The sequence below is a fragment of the Littorina saxatilis genome, linkage group LG14, assembly GCF_037325665.1.
Source record: "Littorina saxatilis isolate snail1 linkage group LG14, US_GU_Lsax_2.0, whole genome shotgun sequence".
Classification (NCBI taxonomy): Eukaryota; Metazoa; Mollusca; class Gastropoda; order Littorinimorpha; family Littorinidae; genus Littorina; species Littorina saxatilis.
Genome location: NC_090258.1, coordinates 22853363 through 22873373, shown reverse-complemented (window position 1 = coordinate 22873373; position 20011 = coordinate 22853363). Strand labels below are relative to the sequence as shown.

The following is a 20011-nucleotide window of genomic DNA, read 5'->3' as shown; positions in this document are numbered from 1 at the left end:
AAAATACACAATCCTCCCACCGCCCTTGCTTCCCAATCCACCAACACCACCCCCTGGACTTCCATCCATAACTTGACACCACGCCCATCCCCACCTACCACCACCACCCCCACTATAACAGCAACCACGACCATTATCGCTCTACCTGCCCATGTATCGCGCACGCTGCAAGCTGTCAGATAACTGGCACCGTGCGATCGCGAGTAGCCGTGACCACCGCAGAATAGCCGCACAGCAATCTATAAAGTGAATGCGCGGAGGAGTTTGTGAAGACTTTTCTCTCCTGTCATCTAGCACATTCGTCCACTTCAGCACTTAGTTCTCTCCGACTGTAGTCACCCACTGGCTATAAAACTAGTACTGACAGTGGAACAGACACTTGACTCTTACTGAAACGTAAGAAGAGGCTGTAAAACTGCATAATTTTCATCGATATCAAAGTGATTAGGAACGAATTCTAATCAGAAAAAAAGCTGCTTGAAGATAGAAATAAAGAACAAAATTTAATAGCTGGAAAGGAAAAACGAAACGATAAAAAGAGAGCAGGATAACTTCTACAAGAACAAAAGAAAACAAAAACATTAAATCAACGCATTCTAGTTTCAATTAATACTCTCGTTGATCGACGATATTGCCAACTGAATTGTCGTCTGCTTTTAAACAACGTTGCTGTCGACAAGTGGGTGCTCTCGTCGTCTTCTACAGCTACTGGAGGTAAGTTTAGTCAAGTTTGTTTGTTTTGTGTCGTATTTCGGACTTTATTTTCGAAGTTTGTGAACGTTTGTTGAATTGTTGGGTCTCATTTGTCCCGACATATTTCTAGTTTTAGTTTCTTCACTCTAAATATAGTTGGGTTTTTTTATTCAGATTTTTCAGTATTACTTTGTTTTCTTTGTTTGTCGTGTGTGTTAATTGCTTTCTTTGTTTTTGTTTCCAATGATATCATATACTATTTGTATCTTTGTTTGTGTTTTTCTCTTCAACGTGCTGCGCTGCGAAAAAAATGTGATTCTTTGTATTTTATGCAAGCATGTATATATATATGTGCTCTTTCAATAGTATTTTCCTATTCATCTGAGGCAAATTGTATTAGTTGTATATATCGTGTTGTGTTTTGATTGAACTTGTAAATTGAACTTGTAAAGCGCTTCGAGCCGTGGAGAAGCGCTATATACATGTCCACTATTATTTAAGTTATTGAGACATCCCAGTGCACTACTCAGCGCTATGCGCTTCGTTCAATAATGAATTTTCTCGATTTGCTCTATAAATCCCTTAGTGCACTGGGATTGTTTCAATAACGATATTGTCAGTACCGCCAGAGAAAAAACAAGTCGCGTAAGGCGAAAATACAACATTTAGTCAAGTAGCTGTCGAACTCACAGAATGAAACTGAACGCAACGCAACGCAGCAAGACCGTATACTCGTAGCATCGTCACTCCACCGCCCGTGGCAAAGGCAGTGCCAGTGAAATTGACAAGAAGAGCGGGGTATTCGTTGCGCTGAGAAGGATAGCACGCTTTTCTGTACCTCTCTTCGTTTTAACTTTCTGAGCGTGTTTTTAATCCAAACATATCATATCTATATGTTTTTGGAATCAGGAACCGACAAGGAATAAGATGAAAGTGTTTTTAAATTGATTTCGAAAAAAAAATTTTGATAATAATTTTTATATATTTAATTTTCAGAGCTTGTTGTTAATCCAAATACAACATATTTATATGTTTTTGGAATCAGCAAATGATGGAGAATAAGATGAACGTACATTTGGATCGTTTTATAAATATAATATTTTTTTTACAATTTTCAGATTTTTAATGACCAAAGTCATTAACTAATTTTTAAGCCACCAAGCTGAAATGCAATACGGAAGTCCGGGCTTCGTCGAAGATTGCTTGGCCAAAATTTCAATCAATTTGATTGCAAAATGAGGGTGTGACCGTGCCGCCTCAACTTTTACAAAAAGCCGGATATGACGTCATCAAAGACATTTATCGAAAAAAAGAAAAAACTTCCGGGGATATCATTCCCAGGAACTCTCATGTCAAATTTCATAAAGATCGGTCCAGTAGTTTAGTCTGAATCGCTCTACACACACACACGCACAGACAGATAGACAGACACACACACACACACACACACACACACACACACACCCACACACACATACACCATGACCCTCGTCTCGATTCCCCCTCTACGTTAAAACATTTAGTCAATTTTTGACTAAATGTAAAAAGACACAAACATCACAAAATATGACCAATTTTCTCTCTAACTGTGTTCTGTTTATTTCAAAGTTTAATTATAGCATATGTAAATCTTGGAATAAACTCAAACTGAAGGGAAAAGTTAAGTTCGACGCCATTTCTGAGCCATGCCCATATATGAACGGTAAGAATGCTATGAACTCTACACGTATTATATCCCCATCGTTTGTTTGTTAACATTCGCCCAACATGTTAATTTGCTGCGGGGTTTATGTGGTCTGCTAGGCGGCTAGGGCAATCGAACCACTGCACTGCAGTCTCATTTTAAAAACAAACATTGCTCGTATGCACGCATGATGCAGGCTGGTAATAAGTTTTATACATGGTAAGAACGTTCTTAACCCTACACGTTTTCGATTCCGATTGTTGTTGCCTTGAAATAATAATTCGGAAACCATTCATTTACTGAACTGATGTAGTCGTATTTCAGTGTAGTCTACTATAACAGAGTCGACTTCCAAATGCTAGTCTAGCTGATACGTTATCGGAATAACACTTGTGTTTTGTGTTTGCCGCTGGGAGTTTTATACTAACTCATCATTTGTTAATGTGGTTAATAAGCTACATGCCACTAACACGGCATATGAGAAGAATCTTTGCAAGTCAAAACGAGAAGATACCATTGTGGAAGAGACACATCCGCTTCTATTTTTAGATCAGTGGGATTCACTGTGGCACAGGCGCTTGCGATATGTCAGAAAAAAAAACCACTTCTGCTTTGAGCCGCAGGAAATTTATGGTTATTTTTGATAAAGTGGAGAATATAAGCTACATGTCATTAATTAATTCTGAGGATGAGAGTACAGTCTCGCTTTGACAAAGGGCGTAAGAATATGCTCTGTGGAAAAGTTAGCGCACTCCAAGAGTGCGCTAACAGATTTAAGCGCATCGCCATTAGCCAATCAACTGGTTCACATCAGTCATGTGACACCAGTACTTACTGACAATTATTATTATTAACCACAAATTACTTTTCTGCGTGTGTCTTGTCGTTTGTTATGTAGTTTAGTATTTCCGATTCGATTATTTCTGTCTGTATTTCCGTCTGTCTGTCTGTCTGTCTGACTCTCTGTCTGTCTTTCTGTCTTCCCCCTTTCTTTTCTTCAATTCATTGCATGTGACTTTGTGCTGGTTTAATGCTACATAGTTTAGTTGGGGTTAGGGGAAAGAATTTACCCGATGCTCCCCAGCATGTCGTAAGAGGCGACTAACGGAATCTGTTTCTTTGTACGGATTCTTTTTACCCTTGTTAAGTGTTTCTTGTATAGAATATAGTCAATTTTTGTAAAGATTTTAGTCAAGCAGTATGTAAGAAATGTTAAGTCCTTTGTACTGGAAACTTGCATTCTCCCAGTAAGGTAATACATTGTACTACGTTGCAAGCCCCTGGAGCAAATTTTTAATTAGTGCTTTTGTGAACAAGAAACAATTGACTAGTGGCTCTTTCCCATCTCCCCCCTTTCCCCGTCGCGATATAACCTTCGTGGTTGAAAACGACGTTAAACACCAAATAAAGAAAGAAAAGAAATAAAAGAAAGATAAACATTGGGATACACAATAATTCCGATGATCTTTAAAGGCACAACATGTTATTTTAACTTCTCGCGCTGTGTCCTGAGTGTATATGTATGCGTACGTGCGTGTGACTGTCGTGGGGGGGGGGGGGGGGGGGCAGTAAGATGCGTGTGTGGGGCGGCGGGGAGGGGGGGGTGAGAAGAACTTCAACTCGTAATACCAACATAAAACGTCAGCTAGCTGTAATATATCGGTTAACTCCCCTTCAACAATTCATTGATCTGGACTTATTTAGTGACATGCTGAAATTGTTCCACCGAACCAATTTATGAGAAACGTCACATGCGAAACCGAGTGATATCGTGTTGCTTTGAAATCTGGGATATCTTTAAAGAGCAACGAATAGCAATAAACACACATTAAACAACACAGTTGCTGGCAACTTTGAGGAGAAGCTTTTCTTTGCACGACAGTCTCTTCAAACTTCAAACATAGTAAAGGTACAAGTGCACTTACAAAAGACGTCACACACAAATGTCCTGCAAGAACTTCAATGTCAGAAAAGGTACGAGTGCACTTAAACGAGACATTAAACTCAACTGCTCTGCATCAACTTCAAATAAAATAAAGGTGCAAATGCACTTAAAAAAGACATCAAACCCAAATTTCTTGCATAAACTTCAAATAAATTAAAGGTACGAATGCACTTAGGACGGACGCTAAGCGAAATGTTATGCATTCATGATCGAGTTTCATACACAATCAAAGTACGAGTGTACGAAAATGCACGAAAGCCTACCATGAGCTTCAAACACATAATTGTACGATGCAGTCACAAAAGACACCAAACACAAATGCCCTGCCTGATCATTTTGAAACTCAACGCTCAGAGTGGTATTGCAAAAGAATGACATAGCGGGGGGGAAAAAAACGTTTCGAGAGAGCGAAAAGAATCAGATGACTATACATTGCCCGGGGTGTTGAGAAAAGAATCAGATGACTATACATAGCCCGGGGTGTTGAGAAAAGAATCAGATGACTATACATAGCCCGGGGTGTTGAGAAAAGAATCAGATGACTATACATAGCCCGGGGTGTTGAGAAAAGAATCAGATGACTATACATTGCCCGGGGTGTTGAGAAAAGAATCAGATGACTATACATTGCCCGGGGTGTTGAGAAAAGAATCAGATGACTATACATTGCCCGGGGTGTTGAGAAAAGAATCAGATGACTATACATTGCCCGGGGTGTTGAGAAAAGAATCAGATGACTATACATTGCCCGGGGTGTTGAGAAAAGAAGAGACACATGACAGTATGCTTCCCCAAGACGGACACAAACGCGTGTTTTCAGACACGGCGTCACATTACAAAAGTATAATGTCGACGTCGACACACACATACAAGACACGTGAAGTATGAAAGTTTTTGACTTGTGCATGTGGATTTAAAAAAAAAAAAAATTTTTTTTTATTTATTTTACACAATTAAAAAAATTATTAGAGTAAAATAAAACATTAAAACGTTCATAATAAACAATAGTAAACAAGAATTTAAAAAAAAAATTATTCATTTATTTTACACAATTAAAAAAATTATTAGAATAAAATAAAACATTAAAACGTTCATAATAAACAAAAGTAAACTAGAAATAAAAAAAAATAAAAAAAATAGACCGCCCATGCCGGGAATCGAACCCGGATCACTTTGGCCATAGACGGACGTGCTACGACAACTTTACTAGACGCCTTGAATCACTGTGTGTATCTGTCGTTCTCTGTCTTTCAGTCTCACCGAGACCACACACTGCATTGTCGTTTCTTTGCCGAGACCAACGGCGACTTCCTGTACATACGTCACAGAAATCCCCCATGAACAAAAATTTCTCCACCTGCAAGCTACTTACCCGACGCCTAAAGACGAGCCGCTCTGGCGGCCCGTCAATAAACGTCTGAGCGCTGATTTACTCAGATGGAGAACGGCTGTGTTTTAAGTGGGAATCCCAGACTGTAATTCTCACTGTGACGCCTTTTTGCGCCAGTCATAATTTGTGTGCTACCTTTCGATCCCGAATATTGTATGCGCTATTCCTTGAGATACAGATTTGAAATTGAGCCGAGAGCCACAGAGTTCGTTTTGGATGTTGAATAGGTGTATGACAACACACACGAGGAAGGTCTTAGAAATAGTGTTTGGGCGTTCTATTGTTCAAATCTGATTGCTGTGTTTGGTAGTAATTTCAGACCGTGATATTCTCCAACGGGCTGTGTGTTTGTTTACATTATTCGAAGCAGTATAGTCCTGTATGGCACGGAATATGCATGCGCTTGCTAGACTGTAGGTTTGACTTCCTCAATCCAACGGTTTCAATATGTTTTGACAAATTGGTATCTACGAGGACTGAATACAATATGATGACGAACGGAATCCGGCTCCTGTCATAGGTGAGCTGGGCGATGCAAACCGCTCGCTGATTAAAATTTATTCAATTATTTGGCATATTTTCGGAGCAGTTTTGAGCAAATCATTGTAGGTGTTTCTAACTTACAGTACAGCGAATGTCCCTTGACATTTGTAAGGTCCAAATCATCAGAAAACTTTACAAAATGGCGCCTTCTGTGTATTATCTTTAATGACAAACGACATCGACTACACAAAGCAAGATGTCTCTTCTTGACCCTCTCTTCCAAAGTGTGAAATCTGTAACGTTACACACGCGGGTTAGGGGGAAGAATTTACCCGATGCTCCCCAGCATGTCGTAAGAGGCGACTAACGGATTCTGTTTCTCCTTTTACCCTTGTTAAGTGTTTCTTGTATAGAATATAGTCAATTTTTGTAAAGATTTTAGTCAAGCAGTATGTAAGAAATGTTAAGTCCTTTGTACTGGAAACTTGCATTCTCCCAGTAAGGCAGACCTGTTTACCCCCATAAGTGTTTTGGAGTAATGCTCAGCCCCAAAAATAGTAATCCTGGCACAAAAATAGTAATCATCCAGCATTCGTCGCCAATTACAACGCACATGACAAGTGTGTCTGCGAAACGCAATCATGCACATATATCCATCATTCACAAACAAAACATATCAGTCAGTTTTTGTAGTCATCATAATTTCAAAGAAGATCACATCAAAAGCACATGCATCACTGATTCTTTTTCTTTTGCTCGTAGTAGGCCTTTTTCAGTGTGTCAAGCGCTTCTCTACTGTACTTGCGCTTGCCGAATGAGTGAGGGCGAGACTTCAACACTAGAATAAGGCTCTCCAGCGTCTCATCAGACAGACATGATCTCTGGTCAGTCCTGTGCTTTTTCACCCCATTTTGCCATTGAACAAAACAATGCCAAACATGTGAATTGATAAAAAAAATAATTAAATTTTTTTTTTTTTTAATTTTTTATTTATTTATGAAAATCGTAGTCTTGACACGGATAGCGGAATGGCGTATTTTTTTCAGAAAATCGTAATAAATTACGCCAAAATCGTAAGGGTAAACAGGTCTGGTAAGGTAATACATTGTACTACGTTGCAAGCCCCTGGAGCAAATTTTTAATATTGCTTTTGTGAACAAGAAACAATTGACAAGTGGCTCTATCCCAATCTCCCCCCTTTCCCCGTCGCGATATAGCCTAACCTTCGTGGTTGAAAACGACGTCAAACACCAAATAAAGAAAGAAAGAAAGATGTAACGTTACATGCGAACTAAAAGTTCGAGATGACGTCATAACGTGAATAATGGCGTCCCAAAACAATTCTGTAACTTCTTCCGCATGCCTCCCAAGGAAGTGACAAAGAATTTCGTGAACGAAGTCTGTCTCTGTGACTTCAATAAATATATATTAGTAGTAGAACGTTAACCGGCAGGTCACCGCCAGGCTATCGGTATCGTATATGATTATTGTTTTGAAGTTGAGGGTTTTATAAAAAAAACAAATAAAAAAAAAAGCTGGGCTTTCATTCAACAGTTGTTTTCATTTTTTTTTCATTTTAAGCACATGTGTTAATGTTAAATACAGCAATGCAACATATTTTGAGACTCAGGAAAGGATAAACAAAACAGATATATCTCTTTTTTAATCTCAAATACACGAACGTGGTATACGGGGCATAACATTTGAACGTGAGTACATTATCGAAACGTCGCTGTTATTTGTTCCGTGTTCGTCATTTGAACGTGAGTACATTGCTTTTTGGTCTCTTTATTGTTCCCTCTCACGTGCAGTCGCCATTGTTTAATAATTTAATAATTAGGTTAATTTACGAATTTTCAGAACAAAGCTGATATGCATTTCCATAGTCCGGATCGACCGAGTCAAAGACCACGTGGCACGAATTAAAAACAAAGCAAAACAATGCAGTCACTATGGTGCCCCCTTAACTTTTATTGGAACACACAAATGACGTTATCAAATAAAGCGAATAAAATGGAATACAAAAGCACAGATGAATACTTTCAAGAATTCATGTAACAATTGTCATAACCCTCAGGTCAGCAGTTTTTGCTATGAAGTCGACAGTTTCAGGGTTTCCATCTTATTGATTCGTCATGTAAAGCTATTTTTAACCTCAAACACTACAAACCTACATTTGTTTTGGTTTTACAAAAAAACACACCCACGAAAACACAATATTAGTATTATTATTATTATTGTGATCATTTTTATGCGCCTAATCTAGATATAGCCCTAGGCGCTTACATATTAATTTCTGCCGTTTGAAATGGAATTTTTTACAGACAGACAGACAAACAGACATTTTTTACACACAATATATAACGCATTCACATCGGCCAGTAAAGCTCATTAGCCTATTAGGCGAGCATTCACCTTTCACGGCCTTTATTCCAAGTCAAACGGGTATTTGGTGGACATTTTTATCTATGCCTATACAATTTTGCCAGGAAAGACCCTTTTGTCAATCGTGGGATCTTTAACGTGCACACCCCAATGTAGTGTACAAAACATACAAACATACATATCACTAGTGTTATTCTTTTGTACCTACAAAAGGAAGTGAAATTATAGGAAATACTTTGGATGAAAGTTGTACAAAATAATTAGAGTGCAAAACGAAAATGCAATCCCACGGACATAGATTGCTTGGTAACAAATGTGAAGAGGTAGGTATGAAAAATGTTGTCACCGCAGGATCGACTAAACTTTTTTGAAAAACAGGGGCGTCATCAAATAATTGACGCCCCTGAGAGTTTGGAAGTTATTACTGTCCACCGCATCATTTAAGCCAATGCTTCGAAATGTTTATCCAATAGTGTTTGGCTTGGTACGGACAATGGAATTGCACACAAACACACTCCTGCAGACATCAAGCGGACACGTGTAGAACGCACGTGCCCTGCAATTGTCTCTCCCTTGTTTACACCTGCTTCTCGCCAGTGGTCCTTGCTTACATGTTTTTTTAATTAACGGCCACCTGCTCTTACAAAAAAAGAAGGGAAAAAAAAGAAGAAAGATAGATAAAAAAAACACTAAAAAAAACACTCTCTCAAATAACTTTCAGCCACAGACAGATAACACGTGCCAATGCTTTTATTCATTGTTTTCGCCCACTTCTCAAACAAGCCCTTTGATTCTAATATTATTGTTATACTGTTTTGCTATGCACCATATAGCCAGGAAAAAATCACGTGCACATACGCGAGCACGCGTACATGCACACTGATACACACACTAGCTCGCTCGCTTTCATGCACGATCACTCGCTTGACCGTACGCCCACACGCACTCACATGTAACGGCTTTCAGCCAAACACACAAACACACACACACACACACACGCGCGCACGCACACACATACATATACACACACACACACACTCACACACACACACACACACACACACACACACACACACACGCACGCACACACATATCTACACATATATATATATACACACACACACTCACACACACGCGCACGCACACACATACATTATTATACACACACACATTCACACACGCACGCACGAACACACATATACACACACTCACACAGGCCCGCACGCATATAGCAAAAATACACACGCACGCACACTCGCAATCACGCACGCACGCACGCACAAACGCACGCACACACACACACACTCAAATGCACACACACACACACACACACACACACACACACACACACACGCACAGTTAGAGACATGCACACGCAGACACACTGACACACAAGCATACACACTGATACACACACTCACACACACATACACGCATACACACACACACACACTTACTTACTCACACACATACACGCATACACACACACACTTACTTACTCACACACACACACACACACACACACACACACACACACACACACACACACACACACACACACACGTGCTCGCGAAGATCGTTGACATTTAGTTTTCCCTTTGTAAATCAATCAAACGGAGTCTGTCAAACTGAATCATTCGCGATGACATTCGGGGAAAATATGAACATGGTACCAAATCCCACATGGCGTCTTCACTTACTGAGGAATCGGAGGTTTTACTCAATTTTCAACCCAGATATAATATTTGATATTGGAGAATTCCTTTGGCTACAGTCAGCTAAAACAAACCTCAGAAAAAGCTAATGAATGGTTTGTTACGACGCGTGGCTATTATCGCACTTTTATTTTATTTTAACTATGTTTTTGAAAAAAAATTTTTAAATCTTTTTAGGAAATCTGTGTAAACCTAGTGTCAAGAAAGTCACATTCAAACTTGTTTTCATGGTGTTAAAAGACGTTGTGTCGTTATGTCCTCCAACTTGATATTGATTTGAAATAGATCGATTATGTGAATGAGGTTTGTTTGGTTAATACTTGCCTTAATTAATTGTGACCCTCCACCACGGAATGAGTCGCATGATTTTCATATTTTGTACATTTTCTTAAAGAGTTTTTTATGCTCTATCCAGTGGTGAAAACCGTTTTAGAAAAAAGCGAAAACTGTTTGAGTAAGCCTGTATAAGCCTGTGACTAAGGTGACCCTCACAGTGTTACCAGACACTCCCCGGACTGATATTAAGCCTAGCGCAGAACCGCGCGAGGTGACATGCGACTCATTTCGTGGTGGAGGGTCACAATTGTTAATTTGTATAACTTGACATTGGCCGGGGGTTGAGAGGTTTTGATGGGGCAGGTCGGTGATGGGCGGATCTTATTTTGGAACTTTAAAGAATTCTGTTAAACACCACTGTCGATGATGTCACATTGATACTCTAGCCTTAGTGATTCAAGTGTCGTTATGCCCCCTCCCTATAAAAAAAACAAAACAACAACAACAACAACAACAAAAACAACAAAACATACAAAATAAGATAACATAAAATAACATTAAACATAGGCATATGAATGAATAAGTGAACTGAAGAATCGATTAGAAGTCTTATTTTGGGTTCTGAATATCATTGTAAAATAAATCCATTAGTTCTATATGTTTATTTGATTCGCCTGCCCATATATAATATTGTCTCGCGTAACGAATACAATATATCATATTCAGATCTCACCGTAGACGGACATTGGTGGCCAAGCAACACTATGGACAGCAACCACATTTTTGCGAACAAGGATTTTTTATTGAAATAGGTGAAAGGCTCAACTTTTCACAGTCTGGGTAAACAACCACAGACCGACTGTGTAAGTTCTTGTTCTGGTTTCGCTCCCAACGGGAGCTGGGGAACGAATCTGTACAGTTACCAAATTTTTAATGACGTCGGGTAAAACACATCTGTCACTTCTTCTGCATGTCTCCCGAGAAACTAACAACAAAAGTTCGAGAACGAAGTTTGTGTCTCAATAAAAGTCCTTCATATCAGCAGTAGAACATTACTTGTAAGGTCACCGTAAGGCGCTTGTAAACGTTGTGTCAGTCTCCACAAACACACAGACCGACTGTGCAGGTCCTCGTTCAGGTTTCTCCCCCGTCGGGAGTTGGTGACCCAAACTATTATTTGCGCAACTTGCCGCACTATTTTCAGCTCGCAATCTGTAACTCAAACATGGTGGACAAGGTTGATCCCCATAGAGCAAACAGTCATTTGCACGCTGACCGGTCTCACTTTCGTCGCTGAAGATCAGATTTCTGACGAGTCTTGATGCGGCGAGCCAAAGTAATCAGTAAACTATTTGCCCCAAGAATCCCTGCTAATGTTAGACCCGTGAAGTTACCGACATGAGACCATGGCTTCTGGCGTCCATGACGTTACATGCCCGTGGTTTGACAGTATTTCAATTAAAGCACACTTGCCTGATACTTTTCTTGCAAAGGCAAAGGGGCAGGTGGTGGGATGGAGGGAAGGGAATCGGGGGGGGGGAGGGAGCGGGGGGGGGGGGGGGGGGGCTGAGGTGGCGAGCGGGCATTCTTTTACTGGACATCGAGCTATGACCGTCTGGTTGGTATCAGAAGATATTTTAAATAAACCCACTTGAAAGTGGATTCAGGCAATCACTCTGTCTCTCTGTCTCTGTCTCTCTGTCTCTCTCCCTGTCTCTCTCTCTATCTCTCTCTCCCTCTCTCTCTCCCTCTTTCTCTCTCTCTCTTTCTCTCTCTCTCTCTCTCTCTCTCGCGCGCGCGCTCTCTCTCTGTCTCTGTCTCTCTTTCTCTCTTTCTCTCTGTCTCTCTCTCTCTCTCTCTCTCTCTCTCTCTCTCTCTCTCTCTCTCTCTCTCTCTCTCTCTCTCTCTCAACTTTACTGTTTTGTATTGATTAAATGTCGAGCATAACAATTTTATACTACGTTTTCGCATCGTAATTTGTACAATGTCGGGTTGGAGTCGTTTCGATTTTTTGTATACCCGATTCCAACGAGGTAACAGACCTGTCTGTCTGCCTCTCACCCATAATCTCCCCCCCCCCCCTTCCCCAATTCCCATTTCCTCACACACATATATGGAGGTTTTTTTCTCCCAAGTTCAACGCTAAAGCTTATTATCACCTACTTATCATTAAAACACATTATTCTTTGAAACTTTTTGTAGTGGCAACATGAGTACAGATTTTACTTTCATTAGGCGAGGAATGTGAAATGTCCGCATGTCCAAAAGCACCAATCAACATTTTGTGTGAGTTCAACACAGATATTACAGTCTTTTGTTTGAGGCAAAATGAGTCCAGAAGTGTCGTTCATTAGGCTCGAGGCGTGGTATTTCCACACGGCCCCAGACACCCACACGTACTAGATGTAAGGTCGATATAGTCGATTGCTGGCAAATTGCCCATGGACAATTGCCCCCCGGACAATTTCCCCCCCGACAACTGCCCCCCGGACAATTGCCCCATAGGACAATTGCCCCCCGGACAACTGCCCCCTCCTCCCCCCTCCTGCCATGGGAGGACAATTGCCCCCCGGACAACTAGCCCCCCGGACACCTGCCCCCTAACACATCATGGGGGGGGGATTGTCCTAAGGGGCAATTGTTACGGGGGGCAATTGTCCAGGGGGCAGTTGACGGGGGGCAATTGTCCGGGGGGCAATTAGCCTAGAACCAAGATCGACACAGACATGCACGTACGCAGCAGTCATTCATGACTGATTCATTCAGATTCATGAACTCTTTCGCTGCCTATAAGCAATGCGTATGTGTGTGTGTGTGTGTGTGTGTGTGTGTGTGTGTGTGTGTGTGTGTGTGTGTGTGTGTGTGTGTGAGTGTGTGTGTGTGTGTGTATATGTGAGTGTGTGTGTATGTGTGTGTGTGTGTGTGTGTATGTGTGTGTGTGTGAGTGTGTATATGTGAGTGTGTGTGTGTATGTGTGTGTGTGTGTGTGTGTGTGTGTGTGTATGTGTGTGTGTGTGTGAGTGTGTGTGTGTATGGGGGGGTGTTCATTCATACATCAAGGGCACACCATAGGTCGTTAATTCAGGTGAACACAGGCAATGATGTGTATACACATATTTCATGGCTTCGAACAGGTTAAGAGCTACTTGAAGTTTTCGCAATTTTTACTAATTTTACATCCAAAAGTGCACGCGGACATTAATACCATAATCCTGCCCATCTCTCACAAACCCCTTAGGCAAAGTCTTATCTGAGAGACATATACGTTCAGCAGACGAACCCCGTGGGATTTAAGGCCATCGAATCCTGAATCCTGCAGGCAAAGTATCTAGCTTATTTGAGCCTGCGACCTAAAAATGTACGTGTATTTTAGGACCTCTCTTCTCTGCTATGAGGAACAATCTAGTTTGGAAGTTTAATATAATGAGTACTGCCTTGAGCCACTATTATAAACTTACATCCTGTAGAGTTGAAATATACACTCCTTATCCGGTAAATCACCATGCATACCTGCAGACTTTCACATGAAAACATTTTTTTAACGCCCACACGGAAATAAAAACGGAAAAAGAACGTTTGGATCCTGACTTTTACCAAACTGGTCGCAATTAAGCGCAGTCATCCTTTTTTTTGCCGGGGCACATAACTCTTAAATGCCTAACTAGAGTGAGATCCCTTTTGTTGCACATGTTTTTGTTTTTGTTTTTGTTTTCTATATATTTTGTTTTATTGTTTACGTTGCACATGTTTTTGTTTTTGTTTTTGTTTTCTATATATTTTGTTTTATTGTTTACGTTGCACATGATTTCGTGACTGGGAAAAACCGAAAACAAAATAAATCTGTCCTATTACGACCAGTTCGCGCTTAGGTAGGAAGCAAACTCTGTTGTTGTTTACTTTCTATTTTTCAAACCTCTCAAACCGCACCGAATTCGACCAGCTACGAAAAAAGTACTACCCCATAACACACGCTAATTACTCCTCACGACAGGTGTGTTCCGAGTAATCATTTTGTACAAAAATGTTACTCCCCTGACGAAAAAATAACGGATAAATTGACGCAAACAGTCAAAACTTCGAACTGTTCTGACTTTGCCTTGGTGAGGAAATAATGTTTTCGTGTTATAACAATGTTTGTCTCACAAACTGACAATTTATTATTTAGTTTATAAAAGTTAGCTCTAGCGTCATAACGAAGTGTCTGATCCGCACCTATGCGTCCGCACGAAATGTATTCGTTGAAATATGCTCGGTCTCTATGGAGGGCACCTTGGGTCTAGCGGTAAGTGTTTAGACGAAAGGATAAGGAGTGTTGCATGTAAAAGCCTGGCGGTGTCTGTGGCCAGAAACTGATGGTTTACGTGAGGCGGAGTGGGCCCTTAAAGGCCATAAACATTAGATCGCATACCTAATCAGGCAGATGAAAGATGAAGCGCTTTTCATGTCAGTGCCGGAGACTTCCAAAAACCGCCTTTGCTTGAGAATATATTTCCATGTCAGCGCCCGTGGGGCCGCTAAATTTGTGATGCGACTTTCTCCTAATTTTTTTTTAAACACTTTATCTTAAGTCGGGGTAACACCCGGGTGCATGCCCCTAATGGTTTTATCGTCATCACCATCCCCTGGTTGAGATGCTTGTCGACAGAGATTTCTGAACATTTGACACGGTTTGTTGCTTTGTGTAGATTGTGGCTATGAAATACATTTAGTATAAATAGCACAAGTGGATCATCTAAATGTAAATATACATGCGGTCTAACTGAAACATTTGTAACGGGCGCCTTATTCACATGACATCAATTTAATCCCTGACCCGTTTCTACTATTAGATTCGTGTCCTGCTGAATCTAAATTAACTATAGGGAAACAATATCACTAACCATTGAGTAGCGTGCGCATCAAAATGAAGTGCCAGGTATAATATACTTGATGACGCAATCACAGTGATGAAAAGCGCTGCATCTTTCATCTGCCCACCTTAATCACAGTGACATAAAGTCGTCCAACGAACCAAGCGGAATAATGTTTGTTCGAACAAAGGCAAGATGGAAGATATAATAGGTACGCATTCGTGACGCAAAGGAGAGTTGCCTTTGATTTTTTGGGGATTTTCTTTTTATAATCAACCGTTTATTGAAGTTGTGTGATCAAATGGTTATGACGTAAATACAGCTATCACAGCTCATCCCCCCTGCAGAGTTAAAATGATGCTGAAAGTGTCCTCCGGGTCATCGAAATGTGTTTTCGGAGGGTTGATTCGGGGAAACACTAGGAAGATGAAAGCGCGATGAATGTGCACGTGTTCAAGACACACGGTTACATATAAGCTGATGTGTGTTTAAATATAGCAAGCTGTTACAAGTTTGCGTGAAATCTCAAATATATTTGACATGGAATCTGACAAACATGGCTATGTCTATTTAAACTTGTTACATGATGTATAAGTATGTTTTGTAAGAACAGATGGATATATTAGGGTCACGTACTTACTTAACTTATGTTGTTTTCGTTATTCAGTTAAACACACACACACACACACACACACACACACACACACACACACACACACACACACACACACACACACACACACACACACACACACACACACACACAACCGTGTGTTGTGTGGGTTGAATTTTGCAAATGGCTTGCACTATCAGTGGATCCACTTTCCGAAAAGAAAGATACAATTAAGAGTCCTATACCAAATCAGTCATCAAATTTCCATTGTAACCCAAAGCACTGCATGACCTTACACACGCCCTTGTGAAAAGCCTCTAAATGACACGCAGATATGCGCTTTGCGTCACGTCCGATAGTAATCTCGTATGGTAAATAATGGGACGAGAAATAATGAGACAAGTGTCCCTGTGTACCTTGAATTCACCGAGACTTTTCTCGATAACGCAGAACCAACCGTGTACTTTGCCGTTTACCTTAAAGTTTAAGCTTGAACTTCTTGCACGTATTAGCAATCTAAAAAGGAGCGACTCAAGAAATGTTAATTGTTTTCTCGGTCGCATACTATAGATAGAAGCAAATCTGTTCTTTTTCTGTTTAAAACGTAGACAACGGATATTAAGAGGTGTCAGAAAGTATCATTCCTGCATTGGTACCAGTGTTATTCCCAGCCTCACAGAACAATCGTTGGACCTGGACTATAAATGTAAATGATCAAAATGTACTGGCTTCGTCCGCTTGGGAGGGAAATTGGTGGTCAGAAGTACCTCCCACTCGTCAAAACTATCGGGCAGTAGACCGACCAGCGGTCAGACAATGCGTCATATAAAAAAAAAGCATGCGTCAGTGACCTGAGATCGGGACCTTGGAACACCACTGTGGTTAATACGCCTACGACGCTGTGTTGTGGTTTGTTTTGTTCTTCAATAGTGTTGCAACATAAGGTATTGGTAAGAGGGGTCATGGCCGGCTGTGTCTGCAAGCAGTCAATCTACACGATGTGTTTGTCTCTTCCAGAGAAGTCAGGATGTAAGGCCTAAAAAAAAATAGGTGTGGTTACGGTAACCCGACCTACCCTATTTTTAGGGGCCGACCCTATAACTTTTTATTACATTGGTAAAAAAAAAACCAACACAAAAAACAAGAAAACGAGTGCAAAAAACGCAATGAAAGCGAAAGCGCCCGAGTCGCACACTTATTTCCCTGTCAAGTAGGTTTGATTTGTAAACATTAGAAAAAAAAGTAAAAAAAAAAAAAAGTGATTGCCTACCTTCCTACCCTATTTTTTTGGCTATGTTACCGTAACCACACCTATTTTGTTTTTGGCCTAAACAACAATCGATACATCTAGTTTTTGTCCCCCGAAAGCGGCGTATGGCTGCCTGAATGGCGGGGTGAACACGGTCATACACGTAAAACCCCACTTGTGCAAAAGCATGAGTGGACGTGGAAGTTTCAGCCCATGAATAAAGAAGAAAAAGAGAAGATACGTCTATTTATACTTATGAAGAATGATGCTTAAACATGACTGTCTTGGACAATTTCTCAGATAAGTTTATTATCTGTATCATAAGTGTTTTGTCTGTCCGTTCACTTAAAAGTCCGCTGGGTCGCAGTTCAGTGAAACAACGGTCTGTTTCACTTTTGTCATAAATCACACGTTCCAATAACATACCAATCGTGTTATTCTTTTTATTCGAAAAACACTAAAGCCTGATTCGTATTAATTAAGCTAACGGTCGACTTCTCGTAGTCTGCTTCATGAAGCTCACTGCACGAAGCCTTGCCACTGAAATCACGGCGAAAAATCTTCCCGAAGACAACAACAGGCTTAGTTAAGGTCAGCCTAAGGCCCCCCCAAAAAAGGTCTGTTTACGGTAACATAGGCCCAAAAAATAGGGTCGGTAGGTCGGTATTTTTTTTTTTTTCCCAAAAACCATATTTTTACGTTATTTTGCAAAAAAAAAAAAAAAAAATGTTTTTTTTTTCCCAAATGCCAAAAAAAAGTCTAGGGTCGCGCGAAAAAAATAGGGTCGGTCGGGTTACCGTAAACAGACTATTTTTTTTGTTGTTGGTCTAAACGTGTTTTGTCAACTTTCATAAACCTGGAAGTCGTCTTTCTTTCATTAAAGTGTTTGTCTTCACTCCAGCACTTTGATGTATAAGTAAGTTTTGTGAGAACAACATTTTAATGGATGAGTTAGGGTCACGTGCTTACGTAGTTTAGGTTGTTTTCGTTATTCAGTTACACACACACACACACACACGCACGCACGCACGCACGCACGCACGTACGTACACACACACACACGCACGCACACACACACACACACACACACACACACACACACACGTGTGTGTGAGTGTTCAGTTTTGCAAATGGCAAGCGCGATCACCCCCCATACACACACACTAACTCCTCACAATGGCTGCAATCACAAGTTCCACACATGCCTTGAAGGGACAGTTGAAGCGAACTATCAGCTGCGTGCAAAGTGGACTCGGAGGAGACCATGCATTATGGACTGTTTGAAGGAGATAGCGATCCCGTGACAGGCTATTGGACGAGATGAGACATCGTTGAAATTTACTGCACACAGGTCAGGCTATCCTGCCCTGAGCAATCAAAGTTTGCTCCTGTTTAAAGGTTCTTTTCTGCCAAGGCAGTAAAGCTTCTTTTCTTTTTTTTTTAAATGTGGCGTTAAGCAACTTGAAAACATTCAGTCAATCTGTCGACCTGAAACTAAAAGATCAACACTGAAAACTCGGGATCAGTCATTTCCGAGACTTGTAAGACTTGGCTAGCCGAAACCCAAAGACGGAGACTGCTCGCGCTGGTCTCCGCAAGAAATGCGAATGTTAGACCCAAATTGCATAAACCTATGTCCTTTAGTTTTGAACGCATTTCAGAGTAAATATACTGTTAGTCATAAAATGATAAAGAAATACAATTCAATCATTTTTGAATCTGTTATTACAATTCACAATTTAATGAACAAACCGATTAGTTTACTTCTTTCGCTAAAATGCAACCCCATAGTCCCGAATGAGTAAAAGGTTGTTCGACCCAAATTTCAATCAATTTGATTGAAAAAAATAAGGTCAGCACATTGCTGCCTCAATTTTTGTTAAAAGCTGGATATGACGTCACCCAGACATTTATAGAAACAATTGTCGGGATATTCTGTAGAAGAATGCACATGTAAAATTTCATAAACATACGTCTGGTGTTTTTTTCTGGAATTGGCACACACACACACACACCATCACCGCGTCTCGATTCAAAGTGTATCTGAAAACATTTAATACAAACTTGACTAAATGTTTAAAACAAGGTGGACATAACAAAGTAAATATATTGGAGGGGAAAAAACAGCCCATTAAATATGATACGAGATCTGTGTCAAATGTCATATTTTGGTCAAAAAGACAAAAAAACATGTTTGTATCGATCCTTTTTGTATAGAATTCCTTTTCGTTCTTACGATCGAACGCACATAACATGGATTATTTTGTAAACTCGGCCAGTCACCTAAATATGAGTTTTAGTCGACGTCACATGGCTCAAATATGAGTAGTATTGACCAACTGAAACAGGGCAGCAAATGTAAAACATTAATACAACAAATTGTTCTTCAGAAGTGTTGACCGGACAAACCTGCAGGGCAAACCGGTCTGAATTTCCTCATTCCTTCTTCTTCTTCGTTTGTGTTCATGGCCTGAAACTCCCACGTACACTCGTGTTTTTTGCAAGAGTGGGTTTTTACGCGAATGACCGTCTTTATCCCGCTATTTAGACTGCCATACGCCACTTTCGGAGGATGCATGCTTGGTATGTTCGTGTTTCTATAACCCACCAAACTTTGACATGGACTACAGGATCTTTTCCGTGCGCACTTTGTCTTGTGCTTGCGTGTACACACGAAGGGGGGTAATTAAGGCACTAGCAGGCCTGCACATATTGTTTTACCTGGGAG

The 20011-nt window shown here is 40.5% G+C and overlaps 1 protein-coding gene across 1 annotated transcript in view; it reads left to right on the top strand.

The window, feature by feature from the left end:
* The first annotated feature begins 263 nt into the window (after positions 1-263).
* Positions 264-20011, top strand: part of LOC138946667 (uncharacterized) — a 90692-nt gene continuing 70944 nt past the window's right edge. Inside the window, exon 1 of the mRNA XM_070318094.1 lies at positions 264-714. The gene's annotated coding sequence lies outside the window, so the exon portion shown is untranslated. The remainder of the gene's footprint in view (positions 715-20011) is intronic.